The sequence below is a fragment of the Choloepus didactylus genome, chromosome 1 (genome assembly GCF_015220235.1).
Source record: "Choloepus didactylus isolate mChoDid1 chromosome 1, mChoDid1.pri, whole genome shotgun sequence".
Classification (NCBI taxonomy): Eukaryota; Metazoa; Chordata; class Mammalia; order Pilosa; family Megalonychidae; genus Choloepus; species Choloepus didactylus.
This window is the reverse complement of record NC_051307.1, coordinates 226,699,530-226,727,155: the sequence shown is the minus strand read 5'-3', so window position 1 is coordinate 226,727,155 and position 27,626 is coordinate 226,699,530. Positions and strand designations below refer to the sequence as shown.

At 43.6% G+C, this 27,626-nt stretch overlaps 1 long non-coding RNA gene across 1 annotated transcript; it reads left to right on the top strand.

Moving 5' to 3' along the window:
* Window positions 1–192: 192 nt before the first annotated feature.
* On the top strand, window positions 193–27,412 carry LOC119529154. The gene is made up of 3 exons (XR_005215816.1): window positions 193–266; window positions 24,403–24,551; window positions 27,280–27,412. It is a non-coding gene; the product is annotated as an uncharacterized LOC119529154 (long non-coding RNA).
* The last annotated feature ends 214 nt before the right edge of the window (window positions 27,413–27,626 follow it).

Here is a 27,626-nt window from a genome sequence, read left to right as displayed (position 1 = left end):
CAAAGAAATGTAAATCATGCTCTTCTGTGAGCACAAGAGTGGATCTTTTCCTAAGAGCTGTTGCAACCATTAACTCATCGGACATTAGGGCAGAGGGTTGTAGTTGGGCCCAAACTGAATTCCAGGTTTTGCTGTTTGTGGAAGGGCTGGGCTTGCGGGGCCACGTGGTGGGTGGTGCAGGAGCTTTTCTTGTTTTCGGCTGATGGGAGGAAGGAGAATGTTCTGTGAACCAGGAAGCCTAAAGAAGACAGAACATGAGGAAGGAGGTGAGATGCTGTCAGTTCCCTCATCTAGCCTGAGGGATTTGAATGATGAGACGAGGGGTAAGGGCCAGAAGTTAAAAGAGCTTGTTGCCTTAGAGCACAGCTGGCTGGTAGACCCAGGGGATTTGCCACTGACACTGTCACCTTAGACTCCCTGAACCCAGGTACCCTCCAGACGAAAGGGGGCGAGTGATCTCAGCTCACCCTCATACCAGAACCCACTGCCACCAGCAGTGATGGAAAACAACAAGATCATGCGGCTAGGACCTCTTGCCTGATCCATGGCCCCTCAGGGCCCATGGCCCTCATAGCTGTCACTGCCTTTGGTCCCGTTTCTCCCTGATCTGCCTAAATTTCTTGTTGTTTGGGGGGCTCCTGGGGACAGTTGTTTGACCCGAGATTCCTCCGCTAAGAGACCCTGGGCTGCAGTCCCTCCCACAGCCCCACCTAGGGCTGCTGCCACTCCCCACCCCCACCCCCATGGACATTCCTCCTCACAGCTGCCTTAAGCCAAGTGGCTGCCACCAAGTTCCTGAGAAGTGACTCACAGGAGACTGCTAACCGTGGGGAAATTTGCCTGCTTTATCTGGAGGCTGCAAAGACCAATATGATGGGAGGCCAACAGTGTGGTAACTGACCGCCAGACCTTTCAAAACTTTACATTTTATAGGCTCCTGAGCTCCCTCCATGGTTCTCTGGGACTGCCTCCCCGTTGGCTCCCTTTGAGCAGATGACAAACCAGCCATGAGTATCCTGGTGTTTTATACCTCAGCACACCTCAGCATGGCATTCGGGCCCTCAAATTTATCAGTGCAGTTCAGAAAAGCATAATTTCCCATTCTGTCTCTTTGTTCCCACGACCCTCCAACAGAGCAAGTTGTGTGAGTCAGCTCAGCCCCTGCCACGCCCCTCCAAAGCCTTCAGAATTCATTTGACCCAGCTTGCCAGTTCCTCGTTCTAGAACGTGAGCTCTCTGAGCTCACAGACTGTGTCTGGTTCATGCTTGTTTACAGGACAAAAATTGTTAGCATGCAAATGTTCACATTTCTTCTCTCACCCCATCAGAGGCAACAGTAACTGACAGCCCATCTTCTCCCTCTTGCCAAAGAGGGAAAATTCTTTCCAGCTGGTGAAAGACTAGGTTGATCTGTATAATAAAATAAATGAAGAGAGGCGGAGAGAGGAAAGTGGTATAAATTAGTGATTCTCAGACTTAATGTGCTTTAGAACCACCTGGGGATCCAGTTAATAGGCACATTCTGATTCAGGAGGACCGAAGTACAGCCAGAGATTCTGGATTTCTGCATTTCAAACAAGTTCCCAAGTGATGCAGAGGCTGCTGGTTCTCAGACCACGTTTTGCAAAGGATGAGATGTTGGAGAGTTTGCACGTAACTATAGAGATAAATTCTGTGGAGCAGCTTCAGCACGTGAGAGAAATGGGTAGAAGAGAAAAGGGAATTTTTGTGTGTTGCCATAGCCTCGATTTGGTTCTCATCATTCTCAAGAAATGCGAGGACATTTGTTTGTTAGCTGCCCAGCCTCTAGTCCATCTTCTTGTGTGGATAGCTCTCTAGACTAGTCTGGTGGAATGGTGAGCCAGGTGCCCTCTCCTCCCTGGCACAGGACCACAAGCCAGGCCAGTGGAGGCTCCCTGTCTGAAATCTAAATCACAGATTCAGGCTCAAAACAGAAAACAGTTGGAGTGTCTTCATTCCAGCCGTAGCAGCTGGGTGAGCTTGTTGAGCATTTTCTGCTGCCAAGAACCTTCTGGAAATGGGGCTCCAAGCCTGACTCTTTAGCTTTCCCTTTGCTCTAGTGTTCTCTCCAATATCCTTCCAAGAAATTTCCTTTTTGCCTAGATCAGCTAGTCAGTTTCTGTTACTTGCAATCAAAGCATATAACAGATAACAGCCAGTACAACATTTTGAGCTATTTTGAAATAATGTTTCATTTCTGGACTGTGTGTACGTGTTTTAATTATGCCTCTGCTTGGAGGCTGAAACCCGTGGGTGCTGGCTTTATGCAGATATTTGGAGTCCATGCCTAGGGCAGTGCTAGATGTGGTAAGTGCTTAATAATTAGCCATAGAATAGATGAGCAGTCACTTTCCAGCATCTGCACTGACCCCTGGCACCTGTACAGTCCCAGCATCTGCCAGCTACCCCGGTGCCCAGGAAACATTAGATGGTTGTCAAGCACTAAAATAGCAACAGCTTATAGGAAAGCTTGGGCAAGCTTGTAGCAGCACCAGCTAATAAACTTCTGACCTTTTCTTTGGATTTTCTTTCTCCCTGTATTTTTAAAAAGCAAAGTGTTGCAGAAGGTCAAAGTGGAGCACAGTATTTGTTCCATGAATATAGTGTGGTTTGATTAAAATATTCCTAGTTACATGAGGAACATACCAATATTTCTACTGTGGCATTCCCAGCTGAGGCAGTTATGGCTACGGAGAGGCAGCATGGTATAGACTTCCCATATACGAGAGAAGTTTAAAGCCCAGTCTCTGGAGGCAGAAAGATTCTAGTTCAAATCCTATCTTCGATCTGATGTAGTTGTCTGTCTGGGTATGTCATGTATTTTCTCTGACCCTCAGTTTCCTCATCTGTAAACTGGGCACAGTATTAGCATCTTCCTCAGTGATTCGTTGCCAGGATTCAATAAGACAGTGCCATGAAGTATTCAGTAAAGTGCCTGGAACATTGCCAGTGCTTGATAAGTGTAAGCTATTATTAAAATTCATTTTCCACTGAAGCCAGTATATACAATCCCTCCCTCCCATTCTTCAACAGAAAGTTTTAAAAAGGCATTTGATCCAATGGTGATAAAAATTATCATATGCATGGGGAAAAGACAGAAAGAAAACTTACTACAATTTTTAATGTTTGTCCATGGTTGTGACATTATGGATGATTCCTATTTTCTTCTTTCAGCTTTCTATGTTTTCCAGATTTTTCTTTTTGCAATGAGCATGTATATTTTATGACCAGAAGATAAGCTCTGATAAATGTTATCTTTAAAAACAAAGAAGAAAAATACTGAGGCAAATTGCAACATGATTTTGTAGGAAATGGGTGAAAAAAATCCCAGTTAGACGCAGAAATGGGTGTTTTCTGGTCAAGAGCTTATTAGGAGGGAAATGACATCAACTTGGGTTCACAGCAGCTCCAGTGAGAAATCATTATGCAAAGTGAAAGTACATTCAGGGGGGGCCGAACCCACGCTGGGATTTTGTAGGGTGAATCATCAAGCTGGAAATGACCTCCGGAGGGCAAGGGGACTCACCCCCCAGCACCCCACTTGGGGAAGGTCCCCTGTGACTTTTCAGGACAGATAAGAAAAGGTCCTATTTATAAGCTCTCTAGGACTAAATCTACATACATTTCCTTCCTCTTCAGCTTTGTGCAGGCTCGATTTAGCTTCTGCAGGTGCCTTCGACCAGCAGTCCCAACCTAGTTCTCCTCCTGCCTGGAAGAGGCCTGGGAATTGTCCCAGATCTTTCCATATACCCTGGGTCTCTGGACAAAACCGAATCCTCCTGGTGGTAGCACAACACTGTGAAATGATTAACACCAGTGGATTATATATTTGAAAGTGGTTAAAAGGAGAATTTAGGTTGTGTACAGTTACTAGAATAAAAATGAAAAAAATAACAACATAGGACTGTACAACACCGCGAATCCTAACCTCAACTATGGACTGTAGTTAGTAGTACAATTATAATAATATTCTTTCATCAATTGTAACAAAGATACCACACTAATGTAAAGTGTTAAAAATGGGAGGAGGGGTATATGGAAAGTTTTGTAAAATAGTCTTAGGAGGAATTTGATAACATAAAGCAGAGGCAGGAGTTAAGTCCAGGGTGGTTGTTTAACCACTAGGCTATGCCACCTTGGTGGGAAAGGATAAGGCACACAGAGAGGTAGGTTGTCTGCACAAAAGGGGACGGGAATTGGGAGTTGGACGTGGGGAGCCTGTGAAAAGGAAGTCAGGAGCCTGGGGATGGGGAGAAGGGAGGGATTGAAAGGAGAAGAGAAAAACGGAGACAGCTCAAGAGAGCAGGGATCAGCCCTGTGGGGCCAACAGCCAAGGAACTCCCAGATCTGGATGCCATATAGTCCATTTTAATGTGCCTGCTGTGCAGGGCTGTAATACCCCTCACATTATCCACAAACCCACAGTAACCAGTCTTGTGCTCAGAGTGGTTTGGAACATGGAGGACGGGAGATGGTCCAGGGATTATAGAGGAGGGAGAGGGGATGGCAGCCTCAAGAGTGGATGATAAAGATGATGGTCAAGAGCCAGATGATAGGGGGCGGGGGGGAGTCAAGGCTGAAGCCCCCACTAAGCAGGAGAAGGTACATCGCTCTGAAAACCTGTGCAATATTTGAAGGAGACTTGCTTAAATGCTGCAATGGGCGTCAAAACCATTTTCAGTGCCTATTAAAGGAAAGGGTCATTATTGAATGCTGGAGAACTTGGGGCTCTCCAAGGGAGAAGTGTCTAGATGACCAGGATTAGCAGTGTTAAGACAGGCATCAGCAAAGTGCATGACTGTTACCATTGGTAGTGGTGTTCATAGTCCTTCCCCTCCTTCAAGTCCTGGATAAGCTCCTGCATCCATTCTCCCGGGGCAAATTAATGAGCCACTGCTCTAGACCCTGCCTGTTTATGAGAGTGGCATGTAGTAGCAAATGAAAAGCTTCCTGAGGTTGGGGAGATTACAGTTCTTCTTCCCTGCACCCTCTCTCCCCCCTTATCCTCATGCCAGTTCACTTCATCATGAAAGGAAATTAAATCGGCTTGGAATGAATTGCTCTTCCCAAAGCCACGTTGGTCCCTAAACCTTCCTAGATTGTTGCAAAGCTGATAGGTTGATTACATATTGTTGCATATCGATACTACACAATTTAATAGTTTAAAATAACAGTAAACATGTATTTTCACACACAGTTTTTGTGGATCAAAATCGGGAGTGGCTTGGCTCGGTGGCTGTGTCTTGGGGATACTTATGATGTTACAGTCAAGATGGTACCTAAGAGCTACAGTCACTTGAAGGCTTCCCTGGGACTGGAGGATCTGCTTGCAAGGTGGCTCAATCACATGGCCAGTCCCATGGCCACAAGTAGCTGCTGGCTGTCTGCAGGACCGTAAAGCTGCTGGAGGGTCCTCACAACCTGCAGCTGGCTTCCCCCAGAGTGATTGATCCAAAAGGGTGAGGCAGAAGTCTCAGTGTCTTTCATGGCCCAGACTTGGGAGTCATACTCTGTCATTTCTGCAATATCCTGTTTGTTACATGGGTCAGCCCTATTCAACATAGAAGGGGACTACACAAGGGCAGGACTACCAGGAGGTGAGAATCATTGGGAGCCACCTGAAGCTGGCTACCACATCTGCCTTGTTCACCTGTACCTACCTCTCAGGCATCAAACCAAGACTGTGCTACAATTCTCAGAACCATTGTTCTTTGCTTCTTCCTTCGTGAATGTGAATTTGCCCAATTTTCAGTTATATGAATAATTATGATAATCCCACATGACATTTGTGCATCTGTTTATCAGGTGCTCTGAAGTCCATCTTCTGGGAGCTATCACTGCCCCATGCTGTGGATGAGAAACTGAAAACTCAGAGAGGTTAAGTGACTTGCCCAATGTCCCAAAGTTAGAAAGTTCTGGAAGGCTGGCACTGAACCCATATGTCATGGTTCCTAGGCCAGTGCCCTTTCCACCATACCACACAGATACCAGCAAGCCTCAAAGACACCCCATGCCTCCTTAGCTTCCAGGGCAAATGTGAATTAGAAAGCAGTTGTAGTGTAGCAAGGGAAACGGCATTTTTTTTTTGTTGGTTTTTTAAATAAAAAAATTTATTGCACAGGTGATCCATGCTACAAAGCAGAAATACCATTAAAAAGAAAGGAAGAAAAGTGACTCCCCCATAATTCTACTACCGAGGTCTCCCATTGTTATTATCTCAGTATATTCCCCTAAGAACAAAGGAAATAGTTTTTAAAATACATGACATTAACAGCCATCTCCAGGGCAAGCTCTGGAGGAAACCCTGCCACCCAGCTTCACCCGAGGGTAGGAAGGATGTGAAAGAGGACCTGGTGAACTCAGCAGGCTCCATGTGTGTGTGTGTGTATGCACACCTGGTGCTTCTCAGCCCGGACCAGGGGAGACTTGGCACACCAGCAGTTACCCACGGTGGAAGGGAATTTATGACAGCATGAGGAAAGAGGGCTCCAAAAGAGAGGGGACAGTGATGGCTCCAAGTGCCAGGAATGGCTCACTCTCTGGTGCAAGTTGCTCTAGGCAGAGGAAGGTTGATGGACATTTAATTCAATCCATTTGGCCCCCTCAGCTGCCTGCTGAGGTTGGATCCCTGGGTGCTCCCAGGGCATTTAAGGGCTCTGTTCATCATTTTCCTTACACTTGAGATGTCTTGTTTGTGGCTGTCTCCGTGTACCTTCCCCAACCAGAATATCAGCTCCAAAGGGAGCTCATCTGTCTTGTTCGCCTGTACTTACCTCTCAACATCCACCTCAGTGTCTGCAGTTCAGAGGTACTCAAGACATGTTGGAATCAAATTGACTGCATGCTTTGGGAGGATCCCCATACAATAGTTGCTAAGGACATCCACAGTTTGTATTTAAAGCCCAGGAACTAAAATCTCACTCAAGAGGGAGGAGCCAGAGACCCAGCCCCTGCTCTATGCCACCCATTTGTAATTTAGGACCCCCAAAGTCAGGTTGCCACCACATGGAGACAGAAGAGCTATGTCCACGGTTTTTTTGGTTTTTTTTTTTTTTCTACCAAGAATTGGAAGAACTATTCCAGTACGCTGACACCTGTTTTGTCCTGTTTTGTCACTCCTTGTCATTCATCTTGCTCAATTTTGCCTTCTAAAGATTCCTCCTGCCAAGTACAGTGTCTCAGAGGCAGTGAGGTACAGCATTATGAATGCAGGATTTGGAGTCAGATAAACTGGAAATCTAGTCCAGGTCATCTAGGGTCCAAATATGTGACTTTGGGACATTGCACTGACCTCTCCAAGCCTCCATTTCTTCATCTGTAAAATATGAGTAATAACACTAAATTTGTAGCGATGTGCTGCTTAAATGAGATGAAAGTGGAAGTTAGCGCAGTGCCAGGCACATTGCACCTAAGAATATGTATTTTTCCCTCTAGGAATCTCTCCCTTAAGCTTGAAAGTGCAAGAGCAGTGCCAACCAAATGCCATCCAAGGCTTCTGCATGAGTCCTCATTGATAAATTCTGCCCATGCCTGCTCGTCAGCCCCCCACTAAACAGCCTCTCTATTGATGGACATAGAACCACTCACCATGAGATTAGGAGATGCTGGAGCAAACCTCAAGCCCTGAGGCCGAGTGGCCCATTGGGAAGTCCCAAGAGCACATTCCCAACACAAGTCAGGGCCAGCCAGGGCTGCAAGGGATAGCTGAGCTCAAGGATCCCAAGGTGAAAACATGGGCAGGGGACTGCTCCACACTGCCCTTGGAGGTCTCCTTTCTTCTGCTTTAAGCCGGGGAATCCCTTCTCTAGGAGGGGTCTGGGTTCAAGGACTGATGCGGAAATCAAGGGGAGGCCAAGGTTTCAGATGATAATCCCAAGGCCAAGACATTAAGAGGAGGCGGGTTAGGTTTGTCCCCTGTGGTTCCTCTGCCATTCTCCTGCCTGACTCCTCCTTTTTGGCATCTTTCTTGTCAAGGCGGTTCTTGGTGCTTCAGGCTCTCTCACTGTGGCAACATCTTTTCCCCATCAAAACTTACTCATTCTAAGCCCAATTATTCTGACAATCAGATCCATGTGCAAGAGTGACCAGTTTACAGTTTGCAATATGTGGCAATTTACAATTAACTAGGGTGCTTTCTGAAGACACTGCCTTCGTTTTCCACACTGCAAGACTAGAAATCACTCCCATTCTGCTTCCAGGATCTTCCCTCTTTCCATAGCATCCACAGAGCAGTCACAGGGATTAGGAATTTGTCATCTGTAATCTAGACCAATCTATTCCCCTGCTGACACTTTACATGAGAAATCTAAGGTTCTGAGGGGTGAAGCAACTTTTCCAAAATCTCTTGCTGACTTTGTGGCAGAACCTGAAGGAAAATAAACAGATCTCCTGTGGGGGATGGGGGGTGAGGTGGGGGGATTAGGAGGGTGGACCTCTTATACTTTCTGCATAATTTTTCTGTAAGCTTACAACTTCTCTAAAAAATTTAAAACAACAACAACAAAAAACAGATCTTCTGACCTCTTTCCTACTGCATGTCCCTAATTCTAGAGCCTTCCCACAAAAATGTGATCTGTTGACCCAGTAGCATTGAACTCACCTGAGAGCTTGTTAAAAACACAGATTCTCAACTCAAACCCCAGACATACTAAATTACAATCTGCATTTTAACAAGATCCCCAGCTGATACATATGCACTTTAGAATTTGAAAAGCAGTGGTTTAGAGCTCACATTGTTTTTGTGGTTCCTTTCTCATCATTACTTCAACCCCAAGTGTCCGTGAACCTCCCTGGCTGAATTTAGCCCGGTCTGAACGAATAATGTTCAAGGATTCCTAGTGTCATTATATTCAACACAGTTTTCCAGGAGAAAAGATTTCTACCCTGCTTTCTGAGAATTTCTTTTCCTTTTCCTTATTTAAAATTCTAAGAAGTCTCATTAATGGAGTCCTTTTCAGAATGGGTGGGAGAATCTACCATGGTGAACTTCTAGCAGAAAAAGTGCAATAGAAGATTAATAAATAATCATAGCTGGATGGTAAATGTATGAGAAAATACTTAGTAAATTATAAAGTGGTGCACAAATGTTATTTATAATTCCTAGGCTGTAGAATCACAGAATGATATGCTCCACAAGCCCATCTGGGTGAAAATGTTTCTCAGGAATATGAAATGAAATTTAAAGTTGTTTAATTATTTTCATTTTATTAGACATAGAAGGACCTAGAATGGTAGTTATTAACTGTGGCTATACATCAGAATAACTTGGGGAGCTTTATTTAACATGATTCTGGGCTCTGGAACTCTATTCTATTTCTTGAGGTCTTAAGGGTCAGGGCTGGACAAGGGTAGTTTTTCCAAACACTCCCAGGTGATTCTAATGCACAGTGAGATTGGAAAACCACTCAGTTGGAAAGTTATTTTCTAGGTTTACAGTAAATATATGTGCATTTTTCCATATTAAGGATATGACTAAAGACCAGATTTTCAACTTTCTAAGTCTTAGCAATAATCATACTACTGGGAGGTATCACTCAAACAGAAATACTTATGGCTGCAGATTCTCTGTGGTATTAACTTGGCAAGGACAATTTTGTTAATTGTCCATTCTATCAAAATTTAATATTGGCCAGCTAACATTCACAAAATGTAAGGCTCACCTGCAATCTGACGGTTTATACATGTACAGACTTGTTGCCAGCATCAAGAGCTGAATCTCAAATTTCATATGGTTTCTGCTCCAATCATGAGAACTTTTTGACGACACAGGTTTGAAAGAATATCAGTAAGGATACAGGAGACCTACGTTCTAGGCATTGCTCTTTCACAGAGTTGTCTGATGCTGGGTCCACTTTCTGCTTTGAAAAATGAGGATATTGGTACAGTCGTTCTCTACTATTGACCATCACATACACAGGAGAGCTTTTCAAAGCCACAGACTTCAATGTCTCAGACCCAGCGAATCCAAACACCTTGCACAGATGGAAGGGGGGAAAGAGGGCTTGGAAATCCAGATTTTAAAAAGAATCCTTGGAGGATCTGCAGCTTTTGCAGGTTAGTGGACAAATAAGCTCCTAAGTCCATTTCCTATGTATGACCTTAGGCCAGAGATTTACTTAGATCAGGCCTTCAGAGGGAGAAAACACAACAGAGAAAAACAGAAAAAAGGTATCATCTTTGACTACTCCCTCTACATGTCTTAAGGTTTTAAATTCATAAAACTTCCATTCAAGTTTTTTCATCACTGTCATATTGCTAAATGCTGAACTGCCATCTCGTCACATTACCTTTAAAAACTGTTGAAAAGATGCCCCTTGGGGACAATGTTCTTAGAGGGAGCAAACACTTTTCCAGCTATCCGCCTCACCTCTCTTCTGCTCCCAGTCTGAGTTCAGTGTGCAAAAGAATCCCCCTTGGAAGCTTGTTTAAAATACAGTTTCCTATATCTGAAACTGTTGGACTGCAACCCAGTAGCCTTGATTCTTAAAGACGATTGTATAACTGTATAGCTTACATGGTGTGACCTTGTGATTGTGAAAACCCTGTGGCTCACACTGCCTTTATCCAGTGCATGGACAGATGAGTAGAAAAATGGGGACAAAAATTAAATGAATAGTAGTGGGGTATGTGGGGGAGATGGGATGTTTTGGGTGTTCTTTTTTACTTTAATTTTTATTCTTAATTTTTTTCAGAGTATTGAAAATGTTCAAAATTGATTGTGGCGATGAATGCACAACTATATGATGGTACTGTGAACAAGTGATTGTACACTTTGGATGAGTGTATGGTATGTGAATATATCTCAATAGAATTTAATTAAAAAAAAATACCATTAACTGGGCCTTCCCTTGGTTCTAATTAAGAAGATTTAGGATGGGCCTAGAAATTGCATTTTACAAGAATCCTAGGGATCCAACCTATTTTTGATCTCCCTGTATAAGCTTGCAGCCTTTCCCAAACTTCCCTTTGGGGAGGAATCCCCTGGCACCTAGTAAGCACACAAAAATTGTGAAGTCCTAGAGAAAATGTATCTATCAACTGACAAATGGATATGTAAAATGTAGTATATCTATACAATGAAATGTTATTCAGCCATAAAAAGGAACGAAGCACTGATACATGCTACAATGTGGATGAACTTCGAAAACATCACGCTAAGTGAAAGAAGCCAGACACAAAACGCCACATGTTGTATGACTCCATTTAAATGAAATATCCAGAATAGGCAAATCCATAGGGACAGAAAGTAGATTAGTGGCTGTCTAGGGCTGTGTAGGTTGTGCGGGACTAGGTGGAATGCTAATAAATATATATAAATATATATATTTATATATATATATAAATAATATAAATATAGATTTATTTGGAGGAGGATAAAAATGTTCTGGAATCAGAGAGTGGTGATAGTTTTAAAACTTTTTGAATATACTAAAAACCTCTGTATTGTACATTGTAAAAGGGTGAATTTTATGGTATATGAATTATATCTCAATAAAAATAAAAGAGAAAAGAATCCCCTGGGGCAGTTGTTTGAAAAAGCAGATTCCCAGCCCCATTCAAGACCCACCGATTTAACATCTTCAGTGGAGTAAATGGTATTTTTTTTTAAATTAAATTCTATTGAGATATATTCACATACCATACAATCATCCAAAGTGTACAATCAGTTGTTCACAGTACCATCATATAGTTGTGCATTCATCGCCACAATCAATTTTGAACATTTTCAATACTCCGAAAAAAATTAAGAATAAAAATTAAAGTAAAAAAGAACACCCAAAACATCCCATCTCCCCCACATACCCCCCTACTATTCATTTAATTTTTGTCCCCATTTTTCTAAAGTTGTATGTAATGGTGCCTAAGAGTCTCCCCCTGAGTACCTCTTTGTTGCTCAGACGTGGCCCTCTCTCTCTCTAACTGAGCCATCTCGACAGGTGAACTCGCTGCCCTCCCCCCTACGTAGGACCCGACTCCCAGGGGTGTAAATCTTTTTTTTTTTTTTTTTTTTTTTTGTTAATTTCTTTTTTTTTTTATTAAATTCAGTTTTATTGAAATACATTCACACACCATACAATCATCCATGATATATAATCCACTGTCCACAGTATGATAACATAGTTATGTGTTCATCACCACAATCTGTCTCTGAACATTTTCCTTACATCAGAAAGAACCAGAACAAGAATAAAAAATAAAAGTGAAAAAAGAACACCCAAATCATCCCCCCATCCCACCCCATTTGTCCTTTAGTTTTTATCCCCATTCCTCCACTCATCCATACACTAGATAAAGGGGGTGTGATCCACAAGGTCTTCACAATCACACTGTCACCCCTTGTAATCTACATTATTATATAATTGTCTTCAGGAGTCCAGACTGCTGGGTTGGAGTTTGGTAGTTTCAGGTATTTACTTCTAGCTATTCCAATACATTAAAGCCTAAGAGGTGTTATCTATATAGTGCATAAGAATGTCCACCAGAGTGACCTCTCGACTCCACTTGGAATCTCTCAGCCACTGAAACTATTTCGTCTCATTTTGCATCCCCCTTTTGGTCAAGAAGATACTCTCAGTCCCACGATGCCGGGTCCACATTCATCCCCGGGAGTCATACTCTGCGTTGCCAGGGAGATTTACACCCCTGGGAGTCGGGTCCCACGTAGGCGGGAGGGCAGCGAGTTCACCTGTCGAGATGGCTCAGTTAGAGAGAGAGAGGGCCACATCTGAGCAACAAAGAGGTACTCAGGGGGAGACTCTTAGGCACCATTACATACAAGTTTAGACTCTCCTTTGTGGTAATGAGCTTCATAAGGGCAAGTCCCATGCTCGAGGACTCAGCACATCAAACCGCCAGTCCCAATGTTTGTGACAACATATGCTAGGGGATCAGCATCTCAAAGTTTAGAGATAGGCCTTACACTTCAGGGATAGAGTTAACTGCTGTAAGAGCTTACAATCTAGGGACTATTACAATTATTGTTGGTGGACATTCTTATGCACTATATAGATAACACCTCTTAGGCTTTAATGTATTGGAATAGCTAGAAGTAAATACCTGAAACTACCAAACTCCAACCCAGCAGTCTGGACTCCTGAAGACAATTACAGAATAATGTAGATTACAAGGGATGACAGTGTGATTGTGAAGACCTTGTGGATCACACCCCCTTTATCTAGTGTATGGATGAGTGGAGGAATGGGGATAAAAACTAAAGGACAAATGGGGTGGGATGAGGGGATGATTTGGGTGTTCTATTTTCACTTTTATTTTTTATTCTTGTTCTGGTTCTTTCTGATGTAAGGAAAATGTTCAGAGATAGATTGTGGTGATGAACGCATAACTATGTTATACTGTGGACAGTGGATTGTATATCATGGATGATTGTATGGTGTGTGAATGTATTTCAATAAAACTGAATTTAATAAAAAAAAAATCATAAAAAAAAATAAATAAATAATAAAAATAAATAAATAAAATCCCCCAAGTGATTCTTAACAAAAGGAAGTTTAGGAAGAGCTCTGTCTTAGTTTGGTAATGCTTCACTGGAGGACGGCCAGTGGTGTCCGGAAAACCTCTGTTAGCTAGGAAGGCAGCTGGCGTCTGCTCCAAAGCTCCGGCCTCAAAACGGCTTTCTCCCAGGACGTTCCTTTCTAGCAAGCTTGCTTCTCTTCAAAACATCACTCCCAGCTGCACTCTCTCTTCTCCCCTCAAGTTAGCTCATTTATATAGCTCCACCGATCAAGGCCCACCCCAAATGGGCGGGGCCACGCCTCCATGGGAACATCTCATCAGAATCATCTCCCACAGCTGGGTGGGGCACATTCCAAGCAAATCCAACCAGCACCAAAACTTCTGCCCCACACAAGACTACAAAGATAATGGCATTTGGGGGACACAATATACTCAAACTGGCACATTCCACCCCCTAGAACCCAAAATGGCATTATCTTTCCAAATACAAAATACATTCATTCCACAATACCACAAAAACTTAAATCATTTCAGTAACAAAAGTTAAGCACAAAATCCCATCAAAATCAATTTAGGCATGGTCAGTCCCAAGGCACAATCTTTCTTTAGCTGTGGATCTGTGAACTTAGAAAAAGTCACGTGCTTCCGATATACAAAGGAGGGACATTCATAGGATAAACATTCCCATTGCCATAAGGAGAAACAGTAGGGAAAACAGGGTTAACAGGACCAAAACAGTTCCTAAAACCTGCAGGACAAACTCCATTAGATTTCAAAGTCTGAGAGTCATTTACAGAATAACGTTGCATCCTTGGGGCTTGAGAGAGTGGAAGCCTAACCCTTCCTAAGGGCCTTTTCAGCAGCCCTTTCCTCTCCAAACGCTTAGGTGAGTGCTCCAACATGCCCACACATTGGGGAGACCACCTTCTCGGCCCCACCCTCCTCAAACATCGGGGCAGCTCCCGGATTCCCTTCCATCTCCGGGGCACACGCTCAACCCCTTCAGAACAGTGTGGTGGCAGCCAGGCTCTCCCCAATTCCCTGGGAATGTGCTCCACCCTCTTTGGGACCTCGGGTGGCAAAACTCTTCCAGAGGATCGAGGTGGAATGCCCACCCTCGACCTCCGGGGCAAACTCACCCTTTCCATGCGTGTGGCCTGCTCCACTCTCCCAGCCTGAGGCCTCTTGACTCTAGACCTCAACCTCCATGGCTCTGTCTTTGAAGAAATTTTTCCTGCAATTTGTTCCTTGTCTGTCTCCTCCAGTCCAGACTGGCAGCGGCTCTGTCTATAAAGTTCTCGCAAAAATTCTGTTGGCTTTGCATGAAGCACACAGGGGTCAAAGCCATCAGACAATAGGACTTTCCACAAATCCTTTCTGGATAATTCCATCTCCAATCTTGGCTTGCACTGAAATGGCGGCTGGGTTCCATGTTTGGTTACGTCCTCACATTGGGCTGTAGCTTCTGGGATTCCACCCCCTGGAAGCTCATAATTTTCCAAGCCATCAGCTTCTGGTTTCTTTGAACCCAAGAGTTCATTCAGTTCTAAGCTTATCTCTCTCTGCTTGCATTTTACTATAAGCTGCAAGGAGAAGCCAGGATACGTCCTGCACATGTAGTCTGGAGATCTCCTCAGCTAAGTATTCCAGGTTGTTGCTTCCAGATTCTTCCTTCCATATGACACCAGGACTCAATTTTGCCAAATTCTCTGCCACTTTAAAACAAGGATCGCCTTTCTTCCAGTTCACAACAACACATTGATCATCTCTGTTCAAGGCCTCGTCAGAAGTATCTTTAGAGTCCATATTTCCACAAACAGTCTCTTTAAAGCAGTTTTGGCCTTTTCTATCAAGCTCCTCACAATTCTTCCAGAAAGTTCCCCTTATCCATTTAAAAAGCCATTCCAACATGTTTGGTATTTGCAAACTCAGCAGCAAAAGCACCCCACTTCTCCAGTACCAAAATCTGTTCTACTTTGCTAATGCTGCAGAATGCAAAACACCAGAGATGGATAGGCTTTTATAAAACGGGGGTTTATTTCACTACACAATTACAGTCTTAAGGCCACAAAGCGTCCAAGGTAACACCTCAGCAATCGGGTACCTTCACCGGAGGACGGCCAGTGGTATCCGGAAAACCTCTGTTAGCTAGGAAGGCAGCTGGCGTCTGCTCCAAAGCTCCGGCCTCAAAACGGCTTTCTCCCAGGACGTTCCTTTCTAGCAAGCTTGCTTCTCTTCAAAACATCACTCCCAGCTGCACTCTCTCTTCTCCCCCCAAGTTAGCTCATTTATATAGCTCCACCGATCAAGGCCCACCCCAAATGGGCGGGGCCACGCCTCCATAGGAACATCCCATCAGAATCATCTCCCACAGCTGGGTGGGGCACATTCCAAGCAAATCCAACCAGCACCAAAACTTCTGCCCCACACAAGACTACAAAGATAATGGCATTTGGGGGACACAATACACTCAAACTGGCACAAGCTCCTTGGCACACTGAGGGCCTGAGCAGTGCTTTTGCTTGGACCCTTCAAACTCCAACTGTGGTGGGCAGCCTCTAAGATGGCCTCGAGGACCGCTGCCCTCTAGAGTCCCCTCCCGCTGAGTGTGGACTGAACTTAATTACTCACTTCTAATAAATAGAACGCAACAGAAGTGATTGGACATCACTTTTTATATTGTTTTCAATAGATCGTGGCTGCTATCTCAGCCCCTCTTGCTCTCTCTTGGTGTGGTCACTCTCTCTTGCTCTCCAGCTCCGTCTCTATTTCAGATCACCAGCGGCCATGCTGTGAGGACACTCAGGCCCTCCCTAGGAGACCCACCTGGTGAGGAGAGCACAGGCCTGCCAACAACCACAGGAATGAACTTGGAAGTGAATCTTCTGAAGCCTGTTGACATGTGAATATGTTTGGAAGTGGATCCCACAGGCCCCACTCCACCCCTGTCCAGCTGAAACTTCAGATGAGATGGCGGCCCCAGGAAACAGCTTACCTGCAACTTCATGGAAGAGGTTCCCAGCTAAGCTGCACCAGATTTCTGACCTCCAAAAATTATGGGGTAGCGAAGACTTGTTGTTTTAAGCTGCTAATGTTTTGGGGTAATTTGTTACGCAGCAATAGATAACTAAAACACCATCAAATGCACTTTGCCCAATTGGTCAGATTGCAAGGCAGACCCTACTGGAGCTCCAGCTATAACCTGCTTTTCAGGATATAAATTTAAATATATTGTGGTAGGTCTGAATAATGGACCACCAATGATGTCCACAACCGGATCCCTGGAACCTGTGAATATGTTACCTTACATGGCAAAAGGGAGTTTACAGGTATAACCAAAATCACATTATCTGGGTAGGCCCAGTCTAATCACATGAACCCTTAAATGTAGAGCATTTTTTCTGGCAGGAAGAAGAGATTTGGCAGAAGAGGAAGTTGAAGAAATTCAAAGTATGAAAGGGACTCAACCTGTTATTGCTGGGGATGTGTGAAATGGGGAAGGGGCACATGGAAAGCATGAGGATGAATGTGGGTAGCTTCTGGGAGCAAAGACTAGCCCCCAGTGGACAGCCAGCTAGGAAATGAGGGCTTTGGTCCTACAACCACAAGGAACTGAATTCAGCCAACAACCTGAATGAGCTTGGAAGCCATTCGTCCTCGGAGCCTCCAGAAAGGCACACAGCCATGCTGACACCTTGAGTCTGGCCTTGATTAAACCCAAAGTGGGGAAAACAATCAAGGCAACCTGTATTTCGGACCCATGGAAGTGTGAAATAATAAATTCATGTTATTTTCAGGCATCAAGTTTGGGGTAATTTGTTAAAGTAGCAATAGAAAATTTACGTATGTGCTATTTATTGCTTTTCAGTACTTTTCTACCAGGTATCATTGCTATGCAGATGTTACATAATGCTATTTATCATTTTCCACTTATCCTGCTGAAGCAATCATTCGCAATCATAGTGCCTCTCTATATTTCAGGCTTGAGTGTTCCATACATTGTTTTTAAAGGCTCTCTTGGAAAGACACTCCTTCTTTGGGAGCTTGGCGTCTGGCTGGAGAAAGACTGAGTGCCTGCTGGTTGTTTTTGAGGCTACTAATCAATACATACCATTAGGGCGACAACTCCATGCATCACTAAACTTTGACCTCTGTACCCCAGAGCAGCCCCAAGGTGCCAATTGATGTGCAGGCAATATACATATTCCACAAATGCAATACCCCTCTCATAGACTTCCCTGAATTAAATTTTAGAGGCTTTGGCAATGGCCAAATAATGTTGCTAATGTACCAGCTAATGTACCAGCTCAGCCTAGTATATTCAGAAAGGATGCTTGGATGAAAGTGACCATGTTTATACAGGTTTTTTTTTTTTTTAAGATCTTTTGAATGGACACTGCATTTGGAACGGTCAGTAGATGTCCTTTTCTTCTGCGTGACTGGGTGGTACTGGCATGAAGCCTCCCTTAAACCAGCCTTGAAAATAAGCGCACACCTACAAGCCGAAGGCCTGTAGATATCTGTACCAGTTTGAATGTATTATGTCCCCCAAATGCCATTATCGTTGATGTAATCTTGTGTGGGCTGACCTATCAGTGTTGATTAGATTGTAATTCTTTGAGTATTTGCATGGAGATGCACCCCACCCAACTGTGGGTGATGACCCTGGATAATTTCCATGGAGGTGTTGGCCCACCCACTGGTGGGTCTGAATTAAATTACTGGAGCACTATATAAGATCCAACAGAAGGAGTTAGCTTGCTACAGCCAAGAGGGACACTTTGAAAAAAGCACAGGAGCTGCAGATAAGAGACAGTTTGAAGACAGCCATTGAAAGCAGACTCTTGCTCCGGAGAAGCTGAGAGAGGACAAATATCCCAAGAGCAACTAAGAGTGACATTTTTGAGGAGCTGCAGCCTAGAGAGCAATGTCCTGGGAGAGAGCCATTTTGAAACCAGAACTTGGAGCAGATGCCAGCCACGTGCCTTCCCAGCTAACAGAGGTTTTCCGGACACCATTGGCCATCCTCCAGTGAAGGTACCTGATTGTTGATGCGTTACCTTGGACACTTGATGTCTTTAAGACTAACTGTGTAACCAAATAAACCCCTTTTATAAAAGCCAATCTATCTCTGGTGTTTTGCATTCCGGCAGCATTAGCAAACTAGAACAATATCTGTTTCCAAGAAATCAGAAGGTAGGCCAAAAGCCTAAAAGAACTGTAATTATACCTCCCTTTTATCTACAACTCTACAACTTTTGGAATTTTACTTCCTCAGAAGTACACAGTTTTCAGGGGACCCTTGGTAAAGACCTAATTTTGCAAAACATTATAGTGGTATGAGAAAAAGGTGATGATATTTCTGTTTTCCTGGATCTGTTCAAATTGGACCTATTGCCAAACAACTGTTTGGATTAAAACCAAATGGTTAATCTAATAGGGCTTTCAAGAGGCAGTTACTTTGATTAAAGGAATCCTATCTGTAGGGCCTGTGACAACTTTTTTACCCAATCAGTGGGGCACATTCAGCCTTGTGTATGACCGGGGTCACTCAAGTAAAAAGGGGTTTATCTGAAAATAAAACTCATGAAACTCCACCAGAAAAAGGACTGCCAAGCCTCAGAGGAAACAAAAAGCCAGTAGGAACCAAAAAAAGGCTATTCCTTCCATCTCTTTCTCTCATCTCTCTCTAGAGCCGTCTGGCCTCTTATCTCTGCTTTCCTCTGGAATTCTCTGCCTAAGGCTGAAAAAGTCATCAGCAGCCTTGAATTTACAACAGTTTCAGTTCCATGTTCACCGTCAACTGACTATCTTCGTCCTTATTCTGAATTCTAACTCACTCAATTTTAAATTCCCAGGAGAGAATTTGATTGGCTTGGCATGGTCAAGTATCCAGCTCTGGTCCAATCAGCTGTACCCAAGAGGAGTCAGGGGTCACAAAGCTTGGAGGGCTGGCTTTTCCAGGTGCAAAATGGGGCAGAAAGGAAATGATAGACACCTCCAAAATGTTTTCTAAACTGATAATAGCAGATGCTCCTTTACTATCTCTTTCCATGCCAACATGCGGGCTCTTTAAAAAAAGGGGACTCCGCTCTTTACCATATTTAATAGAGTGCTTCAAACATAGATGTTCAATAAATTAAAAAAGATATAAAGTTGCTCATACCCATATCCAAATATACCTACTGCTAACAGTTTTTAACATGCTGACCACAACCCATCTGGGTGAAGAGGAAAGAAGAAAAGAGGGCAGATGGGCTGACCACTTCTGAGTTCTTTATTCCAGAACTGCTTGGGTTAGTAATAGCTGTTACTGATTGTCCATTTTTCATGGGGCAAACATTGTGTGTAGTGCTTTATCCATTATTATCCCATTTGTCCACTATAACAATCCTGTGAGGGAACTGGAGCTCAGACAATTTAAGTAATTTGCCCAAGATCACACAGCTCAAAAGTACCGTGGACAATTCCGAGCTTAAATCCACAGCCCAGCCCCATTAAGCACTGTTTTCCTGCCACCAGTGCAATAAGGAATCGTGAATAAGGCTGAGAGATGAGGCTAAGAAGAGAGTTATTGGCCGGGTCAATGCCAATTTTGTGAACTAAACAAAATTGTTCGATGCTAACAGTTTTTGAAAGCTTTTTGAACATGGCCTTGGGCCATTCATGGTGCTGAGGTTTCCCTACAACTCCTTTTAATTGAGTCTTTCCAGACTGAGCTACAGGATTTAAGCAATTCAACAACAAAATGAGTTCTCAGAATTTCCCTCCTTTCCCTTTTAACCGAGTAAGAATGTGTCTGCCAACTTTCTGCTTTTAACCACTGTAAAACATGCTGGGAACCTGAGTCAAGATCTGAGTCAGGGATGCCAGTTTTGATTGTGCCTTGCAGTTACCAAGCCGTGGACCCTTGCACCAGTCTGTATCTGCCCAGAAGAAGAGGGGCCTTTTTCTAATTCACATCCTGGAAACAGCTTCGGATGGATATAACATTGTTTCTGATTTCCCCTGATTGCAATTTTTTTTTTTAAGTTTTATTTTTCACCTATTTCACCCTGATTTAGATTTTGATTATGACTTTTGATAATGTCATTTCTGGACAATATCTCCAATCTCTTAATTGGCAAAGAGAATCCAAATTCTGTAAATCTTTCTTAAGGGAAAGAGGAGTTGACATTGTTGTCTAGAACTGGGTTCCAAATGTTTATGGGTTTTTCTCCTTCCACCTACCAACTTGTCTACTACCTCCCTACCCATCCCCCACCCCCAGTCCAAGCCAAGGGTATTCAATCTTAGCCATCTTGGGAATGGCGAGGAATGAAACAACTCAGTGAAGACAACACTTAGAGCTGTTCAATGTTAACTGGAAAAAGGCTAGTTTGTCTCAAAGCTCTTTCTGAGGAACCTGAAAATTCCTCTACAGCAACCCATGGGACACTCCTATGGTAGCTAAGGGGTTACACACTATTTATGACCTCTTTACTTTTGCTTCTAGGTAGCTCAATTGCCTTTCCAATGAGCTCCAGTGATTTTAATTATATATGCCTGTTCATCCTGAAATATATACATTTTGGAATATATTTGGAACAGAAATAGGATTTTAAAGAAACAGAAAGATTGTGAGTTTCAAGATCTTCCTGCCTCCTTCCCTTGCCCCGGGTTCATCCGATGCATGGAGATATTTACGTCCAGCAGTACCTAGGAAGGACCTTGGCAGTAAAACATAGTGGGTAAAAATGGCCCGACATCTAGATGGATTCAAATCTCATCTCTGCCACTTTCTAGCTGTGTAAGCAAATGTGTAACCAAACTAAGCCTCATTTTTCTCATGTGTAAAATGGAGATAATAAGTTACTTCTTCATAACCTCATTGTGAGGTTCAGTGAATTGATACATGTAAAATGCTTAGTACAGAGCCGAGAACATAGTTAGCACCCATAAATGCTAGCCGTTCCCATGACCCGAGATAGGAACCAAAATTCCGGCTGAGAACTTGCTGAACACCTGAGACAGTTTTTGAACTTTTGGTTGGAGGCCCCATTCCTCACCGTGAATGCCCTTGGAATTTGATAATTGTCCCCAAATCCTCCAGCTAGGGAGAATGTCTGGGTTCTGTGTTGTGGACTTACTCTGTGAGCATGCTTAAAATCTCGTTCTTCAGGTTTCAAAGGTGTACTATAAGACATGGGAGACTGTTAACAAGAATGGAAAGCCAATAGGAATGGGCTGTCCATTGGGTTTGCTTTAGTTGCAAATTTGTGTGGAAGAATGAAATGCTGGAGTTTCTGGACACTGGTGAAGAGAATGCTCATGACAGCAAATCTTCCATTCTTGCATATGATTGCTTATACTTCCTGGGTATAACAAAACTTTACAGTTGGCTTCTTTTTATCTGAGGAGTTAGTAGACTGCTGGCAATATGTGCACTGACTTTAGAGTGAGAAAGCCCCAGGGTTGATGCTACTAGCTTAAAGACCTCAAGTTTTCAAACCTCTATATACCTCAGTGTTCTCCTCCATAAAATGGAAATATTAATAGCAACTAACTCACTTGTGTTTTGAGGATTGAGATAATGAATGTAAACTTCCTGACACACAGTAAGCATTCAATAAGTATACTTTATCACCACTACCATCACTGTAATTATTATCTACCTCTTGCTCTTGCTAAGTGTATGATATGAGCCTGCAAAGCAATCAAACTACTGTACAGAGTCAGTACTTAATAAATGGTGCATATTATAATAACCTTATTCATTCTTTCCAAAGCTCTCCAAGGGCACATCCTATCATGAAAAGTCTCTGGTTGATGCCCCCCATAGCTTGTACTACCTTTGAAAGGATGGTTTCTTGTGGCACATGCTGTTGGTTGCTGCCCCAAACTGCCAGTCTCCCCCTTCATCCTTGTGAACAGAACACCAATTTTGTTTAGGCACCCATGTGTCTAGCCCCAGGGGAGGAATCATGATTGATGCAAGCCATTTATACCAGTCATTTACCTTTGCATTAATTGGTCTAGGGGAGGGCATGTGATTGTGTTCCAGCCCATGAGATGCAAGGGAAAGTCTTCAAATAAAAGGAGAGAGAGTGAGGTAAGTTTCATTTTGGTCCCTGCACTCTTCCTTCCTGCTTTAGGTATGGTCATGTGAAGATGTGATGCTTGGAGCTGCAGCTGCCATTTTGTGACTATGAGGTTAAAAGCACAAGGACAAAAGCCTATATCCTTAAGATGGCAGAGCAGAAAAATAAAAAGAGTCCAGATTCTCAATGATGTTGCTAAGCTGCCAAATGAACTCTGGTGCTCTTTGCCTGCAGACTTCTTTTTCAGTAAACAATAGCTATTCTATGATGTGGGCTATAGTTAATCTGGTTTTCTGTTATTTCCTTTTCTGTTTGCCAAGCCTGGAAAATGAGTGCTATTCAAATGCTGCCTAGATATAGAGACATTCAGTTCCTTCCTCTCCATTTTCTTCCTCTACATTTGGGTAATCAAGTGTCTTTAAATAAATTCACCTTCACCATTATAGCGAAACTGCTCTTGAAAAGGTTACTAATGACCTCTTGATTAACAAGCCCAACAGCTTCATCTAATTTCACATCCTGCTTAACCTCTGCTCCATTTCACAGTTCAACCACTTTCTTATTCTTAATGTGAGTCCCTCCCTCGGCATCACTACTCTTTCTACTTCTCTGTTTCCTTCTCGGTGGTCCCTTCTCTTTCTGCCCTTTAACTGTGTATGCACTGGACATTCTGCCCTCAGCTTTCTCTTCTCTCACTCCCCCTGAATGCCTTCTCTGCTTCCAAGACTTTGGTTGCTACTTGTGGATATGAGAGGTTTCCACATCCATGTCTCCAGCCCAGAACTCTCTTCAGCTCCGGGAATGAGACATGCTCAATTGGATGTCCCCACAGGACCTTCCAACACCATATTTCCTAAACTGAACTATGCTCCTCCACAGCATGTTCTCCTCTCTATCACATCTCACCACTCACACAAGCCCTTAGCTAGAAACCTGAGTCATCCTAAGCAATTCCTTCTCTCCCAGCATCCAACTAATCACCAAATGTCAAAATTTCTCTCTATCTCAGGAGTTGGTTGCAGCTTCTGTGGTCACTGCGACAACCTGAATTCATTTCTGTATTGTACAAGTCTCTCACCTTCCTTCAAGCTCTCCCCTCTCCCAATCATCTGCCCTGCTACAGATTTCCTAAAACAAATGGAATCATATCGCTGGCTTTTTAACACTTCCAAGCGGGTGATTATGTGTATGGGAGGGGTGGGAGGTGGGAGACTGTATGAGCCATCATACCCTCCATATAAAGTCCACACTTCATAATATGGCATAGAAGACCCTGTAGTCACTCTGAGTGGAGACTGGTTTTGTTTCATCTCCTATCTCTGCCCTCCACCTTCCCTCCTTCCTCAGCCTGAGCTCCTCCATCTCCTCTTTCCCTCCACTCTTTCCTCCAATTAGATGCTAGACACCTATTCCCAGCATTTTGAACATCCATCCTCCAGTATTCAAATAAAACTGCACTTCTTCCAAAAAGCCTTCTCCAACCCTAGAACAGGGTTTCTCAGCCTTGACACTGTTGACATTTGGGGCTGGATAACTCCTTGTTGTCGAGGGCTGTCTTGGGCACTTTCAGATGTTCAGCAGCCCGCTGGCCTCCACCCACAAGATGCCGGCAGCACCCTGCCCTCCCTGCCCTCAGTCAGTTATGGCTACCAAACTGTCTCCAGACATTGTCAAATGTCCCCTGGGGATGACACTGACCCCGGCTGGGAACCACTGGACTAGGCAAATGTCCTTCCTGTCATCCCATATCTTCCTGTTCTTCATGGATCCTAACACCTGCTGCACATTTCTTAAATTACTTGACGGATTGTCTCATTTGCTTCTACAGACTGTCATCTCCAGAAGGGTATCTCCCAGGGCCCGGCACCCCAGGGGCACAAGTCAAGCTTCACGGAAGAGTGAGCCCCATGATGGGAGTGACCTTGTCTGCCATCTTCACCATTGTGTCATTAGGACCCAGCACAATCCTGGCATATAGTATGTGCTCAATAAATATTTGTTGAATGAGTGATTAAAGGATCCCATTCAAAAGACACTATTTTATCTGTGAAACTTCTTTTAAGAATCCCAGTTAAAACTAGAGTCTTTTCTTCTCTTTGCCCCACATTTTGCACAAGACCCCCTCCCCCAGCACTTTTTACATTGGATAATAATTACAATCAAGACACTTTGTTACTAAATGTTTGTAGAATTAAACCATGTTCTTTATCTTAAGGCATCTTTCTAGAAACAGAATAACCAGATCCAGTCCAGTGCCCAGGAATCTCAATAGATTTTCTCTCCACAATCTTACACCTATTCCAACCCTGGCTGCTCTCAGCCACACCTGCTGCACAAACAAACACACAGCTGCTGCACCAATATTCAAACTTCACCTGCCTTTCTTAGCTGACTTCAAAGAGGAGGAAGCACTTGGTGCTGCTGAGGACAGGAGAACCCCCTTCCATTTCAAGGTGCCATTTTGCCTCCCTCTTCCCTGAGCACTGAATTCTGAGAGGTGTTAATAACATATGGTGCTAGCTTACAACCCTCCCTCGGGGATGAGAAACACCACCTCTGCAGTTTGCCCACCACCTGATGGCTTGAAATGCAAGAGGCTACGTGGGCTCCCAGGCAGAAGGGAGTCATGATATTATTAAAGTAAACAAACATTAAAAACAGTCGTCTGAAAGGAAACCAGCTTGCTTTGCAGAGGAATCCAGTACTCAGGGAAGAGTTGGGCAGCATTTTGTGCACAGTAGATGGTTGATACGCATCTTTCAGGTCACAAAGACCTGTCAGGAGAAGGTGCCAAAGTTTATATCTGTCGTCCAACCTCCGCTAAGTAGGAGTGTGGATGCCCTGTGTTTTGTTTGAGGTCAGCTCTGTTTAAACAGCCAGGCCAGGTGCAGACACACACACGGGACCTTGAACCCTGTGTGTTGCAATCCAGATGTTCAGCAGAGGTGAACTCGGGTCACTGGTGGTGGGAGAGTGTGCCGTGCTCTCTTCTAGCATCTTCCTCACCCAGGGCTCCATGGGGAGGCCTGGACAGTAGACTTGGCCACATGCCCCCTTTGCTCGTCAGAGTCAAGAAACAGTAGCAGCTGCAGTTGTTGCTAGGGATGAGGGATCATTCACTTGGGAGTTGAGATAGCCAGGAGGGGGAGGGGGTAGCAGGAAGGAGGTCATGGAATTGACCATGCTTAGCTGCTGTCCACATTCAGAGTACCCTGAGACATTCTGCAACAGGAAAAATATTAAGCTTTTCATGGCAGCCCTGACAAACATGATCCGTATGACCAAAACCGTCTCAAAAGCAACTGCTATCATTTATTAAAGAAGGATTTGCCAAATTGTATGGTTCTTCTAGTGTTTTCCTAGTCCCACATTTGCCTCAAAACATGAAGAGTGAGGAGTTTGAACTTTTTGAATTGACTGCAAAGCGCATATGTTGCTTGGGTTTTGTATGTTTTTGTTGTTTGCTAGCTTATATTAAATCTTTTTTTAAATCTGCAAAATAGGCTTTTTTAAAAAGAAACATATAGCATGATACATGACAATATAAAAACAGACCTCCCAGTAGGGTACGGCATATTTTTAATGGAAAGAAACAACCACTTTCACTTTCTCCACAAAAAAAAATTTAATGATGAAAAGAGGGCCATTTCATTTGCAGACTATGGAATCCTACTGTTTACTGTTCTCCAAACAATATTTTTGAGGCACGATTTAAACAGCTATCTTCAAAACAGAGCAGCTCCTGGGATAGTAAAAAGAAGGCCAAGGTTGGCAGCCAGGCGACTTGAATTCTAGTCTTGACTGCTGACCCCAGCACTCCACTACAAGTGCTCTTGTCAAGGGTACCAGTGACCTTCTAATTGCTAAATCCAAAGGGCATTTTTCAGTCTTCTTCTGACCCAAACTCTCTCCAACAGACAACTTAACTGCTTACTCTGTCCTCCTTGAAATTCTCTGACCCTACTACTTCAATGGCACCATCCCATTCCGATTATTTGCCAGCTTTCCTGATTATTCCTCCCAAGGATTCTTTCATAGGCTCTTTCTCTTTGTCACCAGTTTTGAAGCAAGACTGTGGACTGAGATTGTGCCAAGGCTTTATATGCATTTTCTTATCAACTCTTCACAGCACCCCTGGGAGGTGGGACTTACTGGTTCCATTTTACAGATGAGGAAATGAAGGCTCTGAGTGATTCAGGGATCCTCACCCAAGGTCATAGAGCTAATAAGTAGCTAGATTAGAAATTCCAACCTTGATCTACTTGAATAGAGTCAAGTTATCTATTACTTTACAATTTCTCTTTCTCAAGTAGCCCCTTCAATAGAGGTGTTCATCAGAGTTCTGTGTTTGGCTCCTTTTACTTCCCTCTGCCCCTCTCCCTGGTGGATTCACCCACAGACTTGCCCTCAGTTAGTTCCTCTGTGATATCTCCAGCTAAAATCTGTCCTCTGCTCCATGTTCTCAACTGCTTCCAAGTTTTGTCCATTTGCATGTGTGATAGACACCTTCTAGAGGTGGTGATGGTAGACTCCCCAAATGCTATTCCATCCCAGATGACTAGTCAAAGCCAGTCATTGCTTAAGAAGTGGGCACATTACCCAATTCTGCCAATCAGACATGATGGGAAGATTGTTCAGGATGTCTGGGAAAGGTTTTTCTCCCTCTTTAAAAGACACATGAAAATGGTCCCTTTTCTTCCTCTAGATGTTGCTGTGTCTTATAATACTGGAGTGGTGACAACCATCTGCATCCATGAGGAGAACCAACCTTAGGTTGAAGTCAACAGGAGAAGAGTGGAGCCTGTCCATGATGACCAGCTGATTGTACCTTGTCTGGGATTGGTGCTTTCAGCCAGGCTCAATAAGACATTTCTTTGTTGTTTATATGGGTTGTCGTTTTCGTTGTTACTTGCAACCAAAAGCATACTAAGTGATACATCAAATTCATCATATACACAACTAAACTCATTTTCTCCCCCTCCAAAGAGTCTGCCCTCCCATGGCTCTATCTCTGTTAATAGCACCATGACGCCATGACGGACTCACTCACCC